At 42.0% G+C, this 13,647-nt stretch overlaps 1 protein-coding gene and 1 pseudogene across 1 annotated transcript in view; both read left to right on the top strand.

Moving 5' to 3' along the window:
* The window catches only part of ATP8A2 (ATPase phospholipid transporting 8A2), a 568,312-nt gene that overhangs the window by 334,048 nt on the left and 220,617 nt on the right, over positions 1–13,647 (top strand). The window lies entirely within an intron of this gene.
* LOC123822796 lies at positions 10,135–10,233 on the top strand (annotated as a pseudogene).

Raw genomic sequence — 13,647 nt, forward strand, 5'->3', positions numbered from 1 at the left:
GAGGGGAGGGGGAAATGAACACCTTTTGAGAAAATTTCAGTGATTTTGGATGTGTTATGATTGACACTAGAGTGGACCCACCTCTTCTGACTTGGCTTTGGAGTTTTAGGGATCAGGTGGGAGTGCTGATGGTGTATGATTCACCCTCCCACTTGTTTCCTGGAGGTAATATGACAAGCCATGTGCATTGTGCTGCAAGCCAGTTGCTGTCAATGGGAAGAGGCATACTTGGTGACAGGGGACCCAGCCTAAAATTTAAAGTCAGCTGTACAATTAACTTTATTTATATCTTGTTTTGGTTCCAAAAAGTGGACATGAGATGCTTGCATTGGATCTGATATCATTTTCAGGATTATCTCATGAGGACTGAAAATGTTTCTTTGGCTTGTTTGGAGTCCATCTGTGCTCTGGCTGACCACGGAATTTTCCTGGTGATTGGGGACACGCTTGAGTGTTTACATGGAGAGTAAATATGCATTTAGCTAGGACACTATTGATACAAAGATAGGACAGTATTGAAGAAATGACAGTAATATTTCATGAATGAAATAAGTGCCACTATTAATCTTTAATGCAAGTAGAACTTTTATTGCTTTAAAAAAGAGTATTACTGTTTGGAGGGGTAGGGAGAAAATACAGAAAACTGAAATTGAACAACAATAAAAAAATTTAAATAAAAAAGAAGAGTATTGGTAAGCAACTAACAAATACACCTCAGTTTCATCCACTATTCAAGTTTCCTAGAAATGCAGTAGTTTTTGGTGCCCAAAAGGATATTTAGTAAAAGAGAAGTGGTGCGGGAATAGGTCCCCCAGCTCTGACAGAATGCTGAGCGTGAGGCTGACTAAACCCGGTCTCTGTGTTTGTGCCTCTGCTGTTGTCACCATACTCCAGATACCTTATTTTTCTGCAGTGAGCCTTTTCCAAAATGCTATTCAATACCAAAGAGATCCCCACTGCAAATAACGCTTTTCAGAAAAGAGTTAAAAATCTAGATAATGTAATTCATATTAGTCATTTTTCAAGCTGAATGAAATTGGCATTCTCAATGACATTCTCAATGGCATTCTCAATGGCATTCTCAATGAACTAATGATAAAGCCAAGTCAACACCAAACACTTAAAAACAAATAAAAACTCCAATGAGGACAAGAAAGGCATGTGCAGAGTGTTCTGGCTGTCTGTAGGAATTTGTACGCCGACATGAACTCAAAGCAGGATGGCTGGCATAGCACGGATATCTCATTGGTTCTTTAACTTGGGGAAGTGAGAAGGGTGACTTTAACACACAAGCAAATAAAGTTCCTTTGAGTGAAGCTGTTAAAAGAATTTGAATTGGAAATTGGAAGGACTTTAAATGGCCTTTTTTTGTACATGAAATGGTCTCTTTTTGTAGAAAAATATTTGAGGTCACTATGTATATTATAGGTGCTCAAATATTTGTGAAGCTGCATTATAGTTAGAAAAAAATGAACCCAGGTCGAATCTGTTATGTTCCCTGATTACTCATTGGAGGTGTGGTGATCGGTATTGACAGGAAAGTTTACTAGCACAGTTCCTCCCCTGGACAGACAGACATGTGTTTGCTCAACAAGAAGAAGACAGCAAAGCATTCCCTCAACAGTTCAAGATCTAACAATTCTAACTGAGGACTATTTAAGGAGAAGTACATTTTAAAGACTATACTGTGTATGAACAGATCAGAGTGAGAGCTGTAGTCTTACAACCAAACTCAAACCCAGGGTGGAATAATTCATAGGTATTTTTAAATTTTATTATACTCGAGACTTTGTGGTATCATCAACTTATCTGCCTGTTCTTTCAAAATACGCCTGTGACCGGGGCCTCTCAGATAAGATGCATTTAGGTCCATTTGGGAGAGCCCTGGAGCCCAGTGAGGATCCTGTTCACTCTGCTCAGCTCCCCTGCTTCCTCTGTAAAATGAGACCCTTCCTCCTTGCATTTCCTGACCTCACCCAAGAGTTCTTAAATTGTTTTTTAATGAGGAAGGACAGACGTCACCGTCTTTGAAAGTTTTAGCATAGCACATTTCTATCTCTCTGCACACACATAAGAAATCAGAAAAGGGGTTAGTAGAAACTTATAGCCAGCTCATCTACAACCCCTTGGTTTTATCCATTAGTGGTAATAGGGGATCAGAGCTTGACTAACCCGGAGTGCTGGAGCAAGAAAACATGCCTGTATGCCCATGCTCTTTGGGCTCATATATCTTTATCAGAGGACAGAATGTGGGAAGGTCAGTGGAAGAGTTGATTTTCAGTTTTGCATTCCCAAATTTTTGTGGTCTTTCCACATGATAGTTTAAAAATATAAAAGGATTCCATTTTCATTTTTTTGGCAGAAGTAGTCGAGGGTATCATAATGTCTTCCCCATACCAGACAACCTTGCAGAACAGTCTCTGCCCTTAGGGCTGCATGCGAGGGACCTCCTAAGACACAGTGAGATCTGTGCAGAAACAGAGGAGGTGAAGCCCCCCCATGAGGGGGGTGCATGTTAGCAAAGGGAGTGTTCGGTAGTAGTCTAATTTAGACCTGTAGAGTGTCTGGGGAGGGATGGAATATGGCAGAGTTTTAAGTTTATGTTTTATGTACACTGTTTCATTTAATCTTAAAATCCTCCAAGGCTTCATCATCCCTATTTTACAGATTAGGAAAGAGTAGTAGTGAGCAGCCCAAGAACACACCAGTACATTTGTGAGAATACTATTGAATTACCTAAGAAATGTTCCTTGGGTTATAAAATAAGCAAAATCTGACTTTTCATTAAGCTGGTAATTTTAGCTGCCTTTGTTCAGATCTTTTTTAGAAGTATATAAATTAGTGTTTTTTTTTTTTTACAAAGAGATTCACTGGGTTTTAAAAAATAGATTGAGCTAATCATTCAGAAAATCTGTTATTTACTAATATTTACATGTAGTTCATTCAGATTTGGGAATCGGTTTGATTTAAACTTCAATTTTAAAAAAAACTAAGTAGAGATGTATTTGTTTAGCTCCATGTTTCCAAGGTAGTGTATACGGTTAGTATTGAACATTGTGAGTGGGCTAAATAATTTCAATGAAGAAAAATAAAGAAACAGACAAATTATTTTTCAATGAAAGGAGGTGATAAGCTTTTCCTTGTGCTATTCCAGGTTGAAGATCTTTCGGCAAACCAGTCAGTGCTGGCAGACTGTTTTGAAGGTGCTTTAGAAATGACCTGATTTTTCTCCTCCCTACACATCTGAATTTTCTTAAGCTTTTGGAACTTTTTTCTGTTTTAAATGTTACATGAACTCTTTGGTTTGACCATTGAATGAAGTGTTATGACATTTAAGGGGAAAAAATCCTATAAGCATTAATCAATCTAAGATATTTGTTGCTTTTGCATTCGACCCCATCCAGCTTTCATGCCGACACACCGTCCCGGAGGCACCACCGGCTTGTTTAATCGTTCAGGACAGAGCCTGGTTTGATCTCCTTCTGTGCTTTCAGTGCTGGGAAATTAATCAAAAGAAGTTACTGCTCTGCTGGGCGCTAGCGGGAGTTGAGATGTTTCTGCTCCAGGGCCTGTTCATCAGCTAAAATGCTTTTAAACCCCAAATGGAGGGTAAACAGTATCACTGCGGCCACTTTGAGGTGAGCCATTACTTGTGGCCGCTTACGTTCGGGAAGGGGCCTGTTTGTGTTAGCAGTTATTCTGGTTTGGGTTATAGCCTTTTCAAATTCTTTTTCTCCTCTTGATTTTAATGTTTTCAGTGTTTGCGAAGTACCACCCCTACCCCCATCTCTGCATATATACATCCCATAGGATTTCAATAGTAGGACATGGAGATCAAAAGAAGGGAGCCCAGTTTGGTTCTATGCGAACATTTTTATAGAGTCTGAAAGCTGAAATATGTATAGTAACCAGAGTTTGTCCTTAAGGGACAATGAAGTTATAACTCAAATTGGGATATAAGTTATAAGAATAGTTTTTATTAACATGAAATTGTGGGTCCTTAGGTTTGTTCATTTTTCTTCCATTAGATAGAAGTTGATGCTTATTATCTTGGGCACTGTTTGTGCCAAACATTGTGCTAGGCACTGAGGATGCAACAGAAAATAGTCCTTGCCTTCCAGGAGTAGGTCCCACAAAGAACACAGACACATAACTGGTCATTTCAGTATTCTGAGGGAGGTTTACCAGGGATGGTGGGAGTAGAGAGGGAGAGGAGGACCATGTTAGGCCGGTGGCATGGAAGGAAGGTTTGGAAGGAGGGCCTGGGGTGGGGAGAAGCACGAGAGGAGACCCTCTAAGGAAGAGGTGATATTTGGTTTTCAGAATGGACTAGAAAGCAGCTGAGGGGAGACAGGAAGCTGGGGGTTTGGAAGAGAAGATTTTGTCAGGAAAAAAAAGTAGGACAGCAGGAATGTGTGTGGAATAAACCAGACTCGTATATTTTTTAAAAAACTAATTATTTCCATTGCAGCTGACATGTAACATTATATTAGTTTCCAGTGTACAATGTAGTGATCAGAGATTTACGGAGTGATCATCTGGTAAGTTTTAGTGCCCATCTGACACCACAGATAGTATTATTGCAGCATTATTTACAACAGCCAAGACATGGAGGCAACCTCAGTGTTCATTGATAGATGAGTGGATAAAGAAGATGTAGTGCATCTTTTACAGTGGACTATTACTCAGCTGTGAAAAAGAATGAAATTTATCATATGTGACAGCATGGATGGACTTAGAGAGTATTAAGCTAAATAAAGTCAGTCAACTGGAGAAAGACAAATACCATATGATTTCACTTATATGTGGAACCTAAGAAACAAAATAAATGAACAAACAATAGACTATTATATATTTTAAGGTATAATTGATACACAAAACCTGCACATAATTATTAGTATGTACAATTCGATGAGTTTGGACATATGCAAACACTGAAACCATTAGCACAATCAGGGTAGCAGACATACCCGTCACATCTAAAAGCTTGACCAGGAAGCCTCTTGAATGGTGATCTCCTAACCTTAGGCTTATTTCTGCAGGGGACACTGAGGAATTTAGGAAAGAGGGCAGTGGGCATGTTGGCCTATGAGCAGAGCAAGCCTGCAGTGAGTCAGAGGAGTGGAAGGCAGCAAACCCATTGTGTTTATTCACATTTTCTTTAAAAGTGAAGAGGAAATTAAAACAATATTTTCTGGTTACTGTTGAGAAGAATAAATTATTTAAGATAACTATAACATTGTCCCTGTAGTTTCTAATCATTGATGTCTACATTTATGTTATATAAAGAGCTCCTTCTATTTGTATATGTAAAATTTCTATTTTGGAAGAGTTGCTTGGGAAAAAATAGAAATCTTTTTTGGGATTATGTTGATAGTTCAGTAAAGTGATGTAGTTACTACTACATTTTCCATTTTAAAGCATGATAATTTCTTGTTTCATTTGTCCAAGGTTTAAAATCGAAGTGAGTTTTTTGTTTCTTTGTTTGTTTGTTTTCACTACTGCAACACACTATACAGACACTCCTCCACTTACTGTTGGGTCACATCCAGATACACCAGACCTGCCAGATGTCGTAGCTTAACCACCAGGGTGACAGCGAGCTTGCAGCCACACTGTTGTCTTCAAGGGTCACAGTCCCTTCTCCATACACTACACAAATCCTTTTTTTGCATTTTTACCTTTCTTGAAATAATAAAGCATGATATGCCAGAAATGCATATTTTCTTCCATCTTCAATATTAAAATGGCTACACAAAAATTCACCAATTTTGATATTTTTTAAATGCACAGTGATATGACAGCTGTCACAATGCAATCTAACAAATTTTTTTTCAAATGATGTTAAAAACAACTAAGTGCTACTAGAGCTGTCTTACGGAAAAAACAAATGAACTTTTGGGCCAATCCAATATATGAGAGTATAAATATCGTATAATGTAGTATGATTTAGATGGCTACAATGTACAGCAAAGGTAGCCATAAAAGCTTTTAAAAAGGAGTATGGAATTGAGCAAGGCCTCGAAGGATATTTAATCGAGCTTTTGTTCTTAAGAACTTATTTGCTCTTTCATTACAAAAGTTATACACACTCATGATGTGAGACTGAGAGAGCAAACTGAAGGAATAATATACCTAACTCCATTCTCTTCAGAGATAACCACTTTCTAAAGTGTTTCTTCCCAAGCGTTCTCTCTGTGTGTCGTCTTGCCTGTCCATATTCCGGCGGGCACATTTTAGGTCTACAGCACTCTCAGTGGTGTGAGACTATGAACAGTCCTCTGAGAACTGTGTGATGCCTGTGACCTTGTCTGCTTATCCATTTACTTTTGTAGCCCAAATTCCTGGAGTGAAGTGACTGTTCAGAAGTTATGTGTAGTTGTATATATCCATCGGCAGTATATTAGGGTGCCTGCTTACTCATACGCTGGGATTATGTATTTTTAGTCCCTTTTAGTCTTTGCCAAATCCGTTCAAACTGATTCCTTTACCTGAATTGTTCTTCTGTCTGTGTAGCCCACTTTCTCTGTCCATTCTGTCAGAACTAACTAAGAGAAAGGCTTCTGTGATTTTTCCCTCTAAGTCTTCTTCTCTTTACTCAACACTCTCCACTGCATCTCTGGCTGAACTATTAGGTTCTGGCAGTCTTCACCTCCCACCTGGCTGGAGGTGTGTGTAAACCACTCAGGTCTGACTCACTGGAGAGTGGATAACTGGGGACAGGGACAGGGTCTGGGTCACTATGGGGTCTCTGGACTCTCCCATGGTAGTCTTTACCACGCTGGGCCTTAAGAGAAGGGACAGACCAGATCAGATAATGTAGTGAACTTGGGACTCCACTATTCAGAGAAATACTAGCCCGACTACACATACAAGAACACTGTATCAGCTAAAACAGCAGGTAAACCTGGGATAGGGAACCACAGACAGACCTGGCTGATGCACACTGGGAGCCCACAGACTGAGTGATAGCAGTCACGGTGTGTGGTCCCACAGCAGCCCCTTAGTCTTGACCTCCATACATTTACAAAACCATTGCTGGATTATCAGCGCCCAGCTCAGTGCTGGTTCACATGAATGTTGGCCAGACACTCTGGGTTGTGTGGTTATTCACTTCCCCTTCCCTTTAATGAATACATTACTCTGCCTTCTTTCCAGACTAGAGCAATGTGCAGCTGTAGGTTTGGAGGCTCATTCTAGTGCAGTAGGTCAGTCCACAAATATTAGCTCAGAGCCAACTATGTGCTGGGCATGGAGGTAAGCACTGGGGTTACATGAAACAGTAACTCGGTGGTTTTCATGGGGTGACAGAGAGGGATGACCTCTTCATGCCTGTGATGCCATCTCCCAGCCTCTCTCTTGGAGACCTGTGCTCATGAGAACTGGCAGCCCCAAGAAGGTCGGGAGGCAGTGTTCTGGGATGAAGCATCTCTTTGCCTGCATGAAGAGCTCCTTTTCCCTGGTGCTTAGTGAGTGGGTGTGCATGCAAAAGAGAAATGCCACCTGTGTCAAAACTTAGCCCCTAGAGTTAAGGAGAAGTCTGTCCTTAGTTCATATAGCATCTGGAAGAAATAGAAAATGGCTATTTCCTAATTACCCTTGAAGTACATTAAGCCAACACTCGTGTATATTTTTCTCTCCTTCATTCACTCAAGGACTTGAAAAGAAGTTGGTCTCCTCCCCTTTCACTTAGCACCATGTCTGTGTGACTTATTCCAAGAGCTGTTAGGCACACTGCAGATACCACTTGACTCAGTCAGGATTGATAGCCCCGTCTTATCGCTGTAGCACCTCAGAGGCATTAGGCTATCTCTCCACATCTAATTTAATTGCCCCACACATTTATATTGGTTGACGAGTTTGCTGCAATCTGCAGAGTTGGATTGCTTAGTATAGTTTCTTTGTTCTACTAATGACCTAAACTACATAATATGCTGATAAAGAGTCCCAAAATGTGCAATAAAAACTGACAACGACTATATGTGCCTATTAAACTCCCAGGCCCTGGCAGCTGCTTTGCTGCGGTGCAGGAATGTCAGTGGGCAAGTCAGACAGAAGGGGCTCATTACCATGCTGGCTGCCCAGGCCCATCACCTTTATCTTTCCTGGGAGCAATGGCCTTCTGTTTGCTTCTTAGGAAAACTTCGACTTTTTGACGTTTTGAATGGAAAAAAACCTAACTGATTTTTTTTTCTGAGTTTTTAATACTATGACTTAATGGGCTTCAGCTAGCTTCTTGGAAAGCAATCAGAACCGTCTTTTCAATAATGTTGGAAAACCTTGTCCTTTGAATAAAAATTAATGCCTTCAATTTTAGAAGAACTCTACCTTGAGGTTTGTATTCAAATAAAGCCCCATGGAAGTAAACGTCCTGGAGAATTGTCCGATGTCAGAAGGAGGCAGACAGGTCTTAGCTCTTAAAATTGTTTAGATCAAATATAAAGAACAAATTCAACTTGTAATTTAATTTCTCTTTGTATTTTTTGTCATCATCTCAGAGATGAAGTACTTGTTAGATTCTTTTTTTTTTCATTTGCAATAGCAATAGGTTATCTATGATTTAAGAAAATAATTACAGATTTCATTAGGACTATTTTACATTCACTGAAAATGGTTAACTCTTGCAGTGGGTAATTCTATTTTTGGCTTCTCTGGTGTCATTTTACATAGTTAGGCAGGCTTGAAATTTTTTTATATTAGTTTCTCTCCATTTGCTTTAGAAAGAGTGAAACTAATGATAGATTTTCACTTGTATTGATGGGACCCCAACTGGGGCATTGGCTATTCTGTTTTACTTTTGGAGACGAGAGTAAGAAGAAAACCCATTTGCAGCGTATGACTGACAAGTATCAGTCCTCCATGTCTGACATTGCCTGAGGTGAGGACCATGCTCGCAATGGTTGTATGTGTTTCGTGTGTTTGTAATTTATTCCAGGGAACAGCGGACATCATTTTAGGGTGTGAGGATACATTGAGTTAATTGTACAATTTTAATCATTCCAAAGTTCTTTCTTTGTTCCTCATTTGCTCCCTGCTTCCAACTTCCACGCATGCCATTTCCCTCGTAGTACATATCAGAACTGCTACCGTTGTTTCTGTACTGTGTCTCACATAGGCACGATTAGCAATACCATTGTGTACCAAGTGCCGTATCAGACATATGGACAATTAGAAACTGAAGACATAATCTTTACCCTGAAAGAACTTGCAACCATGTCTGTGTTTATATGTATTCATATTCAATGTACTTAAATATTATTGTGAATATATTATATAATTTAATGGGTTAGCATATAAAGAAATACACATGGAAAATTTCTATATAAAATTACACATGGAAACAATTCAGTACAGGACTCTAAGAGATGATGAATGCAAACAGGGACACACCAGCCAAAATTTTCCTCTTTGCTGGTTTTCATCCCATCTTCATGCTAAAGATCCTAAGGCCAGCGATTTATGGGGGAAGAATATTTCTGCCAGGACTAGCTCAGAGCCTAGATGGAACCTCCGTGGACACGTGATACATGTTGCTGGGCGCTTGGTCCAAGAGTCAGGTGGAAACTGAGATATGATTTTTTTCTATCCTGTCTTTCAAAATGCTTGTCCACCTGTGCAATATATTTGGTCTTCATGGCTCTCTTGTGAGGCAGAGGGCAGTGGTGACATCCCCAAATTCCAAGCAGAAAGCTGAGAATGGGGGATAACACAACCTTGTTGGGTTCTGACTGTGTTGAGTAGAAGTTCTCTAGCACGTGTGCTGTCCCCAGCTTGGCCTGGCCCTGTTGCTGAGCACAGCGTCCAAATGGCTGCTTTCACAGTTGCCAAGAGTGTACCATCTGGGTGAGCATGCAGACACCAGACCGAGACACGTGCGTTTAGGTGTCTCGGCCGCATGTTAGGTTTTCATGGCCTTTGGCACATAGTGTCGACCTTTCTGAGGTGGTCAGAATGACATGGATTTCTCAGAGTTGCAGTGAGGATTAAATTAGCCAGTGCATGGGAAGCACTTTGCCCAGGTACTGATGAAGAAATAGCATGGGCTAAAGCAGCACTTGCTGCTGCTCCAAGATTATTATTATTATATAATGTCTCACATTTTTTTCATTCAACTTAAAAAGTATAGTTTTAATAGTCCCTTGGGCGTGTACTAAAATTGGAACAACGCAGAGAAGGTCAGCGTGGCACCTGCCCAAGGATGACCTGCAAATGTGTGAAGCATTCCATATTTTTCTTTTTTGAAAAAGCAGGATAATTTTAGAGTTTAAGGAACATTGGAATTGTCATTGTTGGTCACAGAGAAGGAAAAAAACATAGCCAGGAAAGTACTACATCTGGGTAAATAAAGGCAGGGACCCAGTTATGCCCCACCTGCCTTGAAGCATCCCTTGATTCCTCACCCTGGAAGCATTCCCCACAGTTCGTTCTTGTTCATGTTCACACATGGTCATCATCTGAGTTATTTTCTCCCTTATCTACAGCTTTAACAGTGAGCACACCAAAAACTTAGAGGGAAACAAATGGACTCTCAAAGAGATGGCAGAGGGAAACTGTTGGAGGAAGAGTAAAATTTTCTTAGCAACCCATAGAACCCTAAAGGCTTCCCCACATCAGTTATTATCACCTTGGACCCCGTGTCACAGCATCTGGTTCTATCTTGTAAACTCTGGGCGTTGGTCATTTGATAAAAAGAGAAAAATCTCCCATCCAAGTACTAACCAAGCCCGACCCTGCTTAGCTTCCAAGATCAGACGAGATCGGGCATGTTAGAATACTGTATGATCTCACTCTTAACTGGAACATAATCAACAAAAGAAAAAAGCAAACAAAATATAATCAGAGACATTGAAATTAAGAACAATCTAACAGTAGTGGGCGGGTGGGGGGACAGTGGGGAGAAGGGTTTTCAGGAACGACTATAAAGGACACACAGACAAAACCAAGGGGGAGGGTGGAAGCAAGGGAGGGAGGTGGGTTTAGGGGGGTGGGGGGAGGGGTGGGGAAAAATGCAGACAACTGTAATTGAACAACAATAAAGTAATTAAAAAAAAGACAAAGAAAAACCATTTCTGTGGTTTCACTGCACACACACAGTGCATGCTTTTCTCACCTTCATACCACTGGAACCCGGACGAAGGTCTGGCATGCACTTGTCACTTTACCTGGAAACTGGGTCACTCTGATATAAGTGAGTGATAGGGTATTTTTGTTACATTGCTTGAAAAAAATTATAACACCAAAGATATCACTTCTTCAGATTCTATCTTTAGTGTATAACAATTCAATTTAATGAGATACTATTGTGTGTGTGTGTGTGTGTGTGTGTGTGTGAGAGAGAGAGAGAGAGAGAGAGACCATGTCCACTGAAACTTTGCTTGCTGTGACACTGCTTTAGCTGTCCCTGTCACATTCCGTCAGTTGACCCTGAATTTGGTGGATGACTCCCATTTTTAGCCACAGGCTGGATCTACTTACTAGGCCTTTCTCACTTTCTCCATTGTTACAGAATGAGAAATAAAAGCCTCTGCATAAAGCTAGGAGTCCCTGCTGTGCGTGCTCCTGAGCACCTTCCCTCTGTTTCTTAAGTAACATGTTTGTTACTTACTGTGTTTGGTGCTGTGGGATGTAAAGATGAGTAAAACGAATCCCTAAGACCAGACAGCTCATAGCCTAGCTATGGAGACAGAAGTACACAGCTAATTTCTTTTCAGAGCAGAGTTGTTCAATGATGGTCTTAATCAGAGGAGCAAGTTACAAATTCTGCTTTTCGGTAGATTATCTTGACTACCGTTGGACTGGCGGCTACAGTTTATCACTGACATTGTGCACTGCAGGTGCACAGTGTCATGGGGCTCGTGTGGCCTCTGTATGCAGACCATCATGTGGTTGACCACTGTGCCTGGACTGTCCCCCCACCACGGGAACCTCCTATCCCTTTCGCCTGATGTCTGGCAACCTTCCTCCGTCACTCTCTAGGACTTCAGCAGACATATAAAATCATTAGGTGTCATTTTCATGTTCTATTTTGAGGATGCTAGAATGTGGCTGCTTCTTTTTTTCCCCCAAAATAGACTAATTTTTAAAACAGTTTTTAGGTTCACAGCAAAGCTGAGGGGATGGTATAGAGATTTCCCACATACCCTCACCTGAGTTGTCCACACACGTTCAGAGCCCCCCCACCACCACCCATCATCAGCGTCCCCACCAGAGGGGCACATTTGCTGCGGCTGGGGAACCTGAGCTGGCTCATCATCGCCTGGAGTCCACAGTTTACATAGGGCTGGTTCTCAGAGTTGTACATTCTGTGGGTTTGTACAGATGTATCTCTTTGTCTAAACAGTTTTACAAATTTGGTAATTAAAACAGCATTATCACTTCCTGCTACTGAGATCAAGATGTACGGCTCATTAAACACAAGCTCTGGGTTTGAGAAAAGGTGTGTACTACTTGGAAGAAAGAGCTTTGTCTAACTTAACTCCATTCCCACCCAACAAATTCCACTCTCAAATTAAGAAAGAAAGGAAAGGAAAGGAAAGGAAAGGAAAGGAAAGGAAAGGAAAGGAAAGGAAAGGAAAGGAAAGGAAAGGAAAGGAAAAGGGAAGGGAAGGGGAAAGGGAAAGGGAAGGGGAAGGGAAAGGGAAGGGGAAACGGAAACGGAAGGGGAAGGGGAAAGGGAAGGAGAAGGGGAGGGGGAAGGGAAGGGGAGGGGGAAACTGAAACAGAAGGGGAAACGGAAGGGGACGGGGAAACGGAAGGGGAAGGGGAAAGGGAAGAGGAAAGGGAAGGGGAAGGGGAAGAGGAAAGGGAAAGAGAAAGGGAGGGGAAGGGGAACGGGAAGGGGAAGGGGAAAGGGAAGGAGAAACGGAAGGGGAAAGGGAAAGAGAAAGGGAAAGGGGAAAGGGAAGGGAAAGGGAAGGGGAAAGGGAAGGAGAAAGGGGAAGGGGGAAAGGGAAGGGGAAAGGGAAAGGGAAGGGAGAAAGGGGAAAGGGAAGGGGAAGGGGAAAGGGAAGGGGAAAGGGAAACTGAAGGGGAAATGGAAGGGGAAAGGGAAATGGAAGGGGGAAGGGGAAGGGGAAAGGGAAAGAGAAGGGAAGGGGAAGTGGAAACGGGAACAGAAGGGGAAAGGGAAGGGGAAAGGGAAACAGAAGGGGAAAGGGAAGGGGAAATGGAAGGGAAGGGGAAAGGGAAGGGGAAAGGGAAACAGAAGGGGAAAGGGAAGGGGAGGGGAGGGGGAAGGGAAGGGGAAACAGAAATGGGGAAAGGGAAGGGGAAAGGGAAGGGGAAAGGGAAACGGAAGAGGAGAGGGAAAGGGAAACGGAAGGGGAAACGGAACTGGAAGGGGAAAGGGAAACGGAAGGGGAAAAGGAAAGGGAAACGGAAGGGGAAGGGGAAGGGGAAGGGAAGGGAAGGGAAGGGAAGGGAAGGGAAGGGAAGGGAAGGGAAGGGAAGGGAAGGGAAGGGAAGGGAAAGGAGCTGCATTACTCTCTGAACCAGCTCCTGGTGTGCCCTCGCAGTGCAGGCATGGCTGCCGCCCCTATGGCTCTCGGGACTCTTGTGTGGGAAGATGGGGACTGGGCTGGAGGTGGCAGGGTACAGGCTGCCCTAGGTTTTCCAGAGAACAAGTAGTTATGGTTGGCTTACTTATTG

Source organism: Phyllostomus hastatus, unplaced genomic scaffold, assembly GCF_019186645.2.
Source record: "Phyllostomus hastatus isolate PE091 unplaced genomic scaffold, TTU_PhHast_1.1 phas_contig_41, whole genome shotgun sequence".
In the NCBI taxonomy this organism is placed as follows: domain Eukaryota; kingdom Metazoa; phylum Chordata; class Mammalia; order Chiroptera; family Phyllostomidae; genus Phyllostomus; species Phyllostomus hastatus.